The sequence below is a fragment of the Cryptomeria japonica genome, chromosome 10, assembly GCF_030272615.1.
Source record: "Cryptomeria japonica chromosome 10, Sugi_1.0, whole genome shotgun sequence".
Lineage (NCBI taxonomy): Eukaryota > Viridiplantae > Streptophyta > Pinopsida > Cupressales > Cupressaceae > Cryptomeria > Cryptomeria japonica.
The window spans coordinates 607,593,673-607,597,012 of NC_081414.1; positions in this window are offsets into that span (position 1 = coordinate 607,593,673).

Here is a 3,340-nt window from a genome sequence, read left to right on the forward strand (position 1 = left end):
GTGGTAAAAACCTTGGTGGGATTTGTGACCCACAATATTTACTCACTGGCTAATCAATAAACACTACTTACAATAAGGGCCTGCACATGCAGGAAGGCCAACTACTTGGAGCGCACTACTCAAAAGAGTCTCACTGACTATAATATGGATAATTAAATCCAATACAATGTACTGCTCAAAATAGCATCTCTAATGCCTACTTTAGTACTGGTTTAAGCTCAATTAGATACCTTAACCAAAACCTTCATTGTCCACTATATCACCTCATACAATAATTACATTCTACCATTTCTACCTTACTTCAAAATGACCTATGAGATCATATATGAGTCTATACAATATACCAAGTCAGCTTACAAATAGTTAATTGCATTTACAAAACAATTCACATAAACAAAACTTTATTCTATGTTGGCCTGAGTGTTGGTATACTTCATTTCTAGTGTAAACTGGATGCCGGTGAAAGTGGTTGTCGATGCCGGTGCCTGTCGGTGTATGATATTTGTGATGTTGGTGCATGTGTAGAAACCTGTTGTTGATTGGTTTCTAGTTGGTCACCATCAATGACAAAATCAACTATTCACATTAGAGTGTAGAATGCCAACAATCTCCCCCTTTGGCATTGATGGGAAGACTCATGAGAAATATAAAAAAATTTATCCCAAAACTGAAATCCAAAAAAATGTGCTCCCCCTGAGCAAGTGATCTCCTCTGTACATGCATTTTTCTCTCCACTACTCCCCCTTTGACATCAATGACAAAGGATGTCGTAAATAATCAAAGAGTACAAAAATGCTACCTCATCACCTGTAACTGGTTGGTTACAATCTAAAAAATGTCCTCCAAGACTAGGTTCAAACTCTACATAAACTTGTTGCTGTCAGTTAGAGTTGCCTTAGTTTGCTAGATCATACCAGTGAGATAGTGCATTTGCTGCTTCGGTGATCGCACTCCTTGAACTGTTGCCTTAGATAATTCAACCCATTGAGTAATGACTATCCAATTTTGGACCAGGTTTACTTTTGAGTTCCCAGGCTTTGGACTTTATTCTTGCCTTTTCTTTCTCAAGTTTCTCTAACTTCTCCTTAAAAACTGCCATTTCCTGCTCAAAAACTGAGATAAGTTCAGATGAACCTATCATGTTGTCCGCTATGTCATCAATCTCTTTTTGTGTCTTCTTGATTTCCTCATCAATGTCCTCTATCAAACAGTGAGGTTTACATGCTTCTCTATATAGCTCCTTATACTCCAAAATTGTAGAATTAAGTACCGGTAAAAGTGCATCCAAGTGATTAGTACATTTCTTTATATTGTTCTCAAAGAATATATTTTTCTTTCTATCAACTCTCTCCTTAATGGTATTCTCATTCACCTTTTCCAGAGTTAGAACATTTTCAAAAATAAATTTGGACAATGTGTCCAATTTACCTAAAGAATTATTAATGTGATCTATCTTACAAGTAGGTGCAATCATTTTCAAGATAGGTAAAGTGTTATCAATAGCCTTAAATGCTAAGGCATTGCAATCTGTTATCCTATTGATAGAATCCAAAAGAACATATGTGATGTTAGTCAGTCTGAATTCTCCTGTTGATGTGCTAGATTCTCCAACTACCTTTATTATTTGTTCCTTATTGCCAAAAAATTGTTTCTCTTTACTTACATTTTCTTCTGGTGGATCTGTCTGTGTCTGTACCTCTGCCTTTGATAGTTTCTTTGTCTCTACAAGTACCTCTTCAACTACCAGTTTCCCTGATTCATGTTGCCCTGTGTTAGTTGTCTTATCCTCTGTAGGTTTCTTAGATTCTGATTGCTCTGCTTGAGCGGATATCTTAGTGTTATGAGAATCAATAGTTTTTGCCAGTTCCTCAGTCTCCTGAGAGTTTACAATGTGTGTCAGTTTTTCAGAGACCCTTACATTTTCAATATCAGTTGCTTGTTCCTTATCTACAACAATGTTTATATCTTGTGTATCTACATTCATTGTGAAAAGTATCTCAGACTTTGGGTTAGTATCATCATGAGTTATACCTTCAGTAGCCATATCCGGTGGATTAGTTGTGTGTACCAGAGGGGTATCCTGAGGTGGCGGTGGAACATTATCTGTAATCTTTATAGTAGGAACACTACCAACTTTACCTTTTCCCTTGTCTTTCCGATCTACCTTGAATGTCTTGTCCATTTTTGGTCTGTTTCTTTCCTCTTTCTTTTCCTTCTCAACAAAAAATATGTCCCAATTGTCTGCAGTCTCATCTGCAATTTCCTTAACCCTTCCAGCCATTAGACTTACTTATCGATGCCACTAACAAATACGGACTAGTTAGCTTCAGATATAAGCTCATCTATCTCTTCCTTATATTTTACTGGATGTACAGCCAAAAGTGCTTCAACTTTCAATTTCTTATCCAATTCCATCACAGATAGCCTTTTAGCTTCCAATCTCGTGTATAAATCCTTAGGTAAATCATCAATTACTTCTATCAAAACTTTCTTGTAAATATCCAAATGCAAAATAATGCTTTCTTCAATAGTTGCTTTTACATAATCCTTAAAATAGTTATACAATTTGTTTAGATTTAGCAGATTGCCTTCTTGAGTTATTTCATTTAGTAGATCATCCAGTGTAGGGGTAACCAGTGTCTGTTTCTTCTTTAATGTAAGCTTCTTCTGCGGTTCCCTAACTTCCTATTTTTTCTTTCTTTGAGTTCTAGTTTTCTTAGGAGGAGGAGAAGAAACCAGTGGGGTTTTCCTTTTCCTTTCCACTCTCTTAAACTCAGTAGCCTTGCCATTGTCAGTATCAGAAGATGTCACAACCGGTAAAACATGTGCTTCCGGTTGCAGTCCTTTAAGCTCACTAGCATATATACCACTGATATTCATGAAATTTTCCTTAATTTCACTGGCCTTATTAGAGGCATCTCTAATAAATTTGTCTCTTTTCTTCCTTTCTTTCTGCATAGATACATTACTTGTAATAGTTTCTGCATTACCAAATATTCCTTCTAATGGCTCCCTAGGTGTATCAAGTAGGGATTTTGCATATGTTTCTAAACCAGGTAGGTCTACCTCATAACCCATCTCAGTAAACCAAATAGTTCTAGGGCTTATTGCTTCCATCCAAGTCTCATCTCTTTTAATAACAAAATAGATTTGTTTGTCATACTTATCAACTATGCTCTGTGGTAATCTCTCTCTTGCTCTCATCTTAGTTTGAAAAGATTTAAAGGAATCTATTATGATATTATCACAGTCAGTGCCCATACCAGTGAAAGCTTCCTGTATCTATTTTCCTACGAGGATGTCATAACCAAAATCTTTGTGACCTATATCGATTATCTCT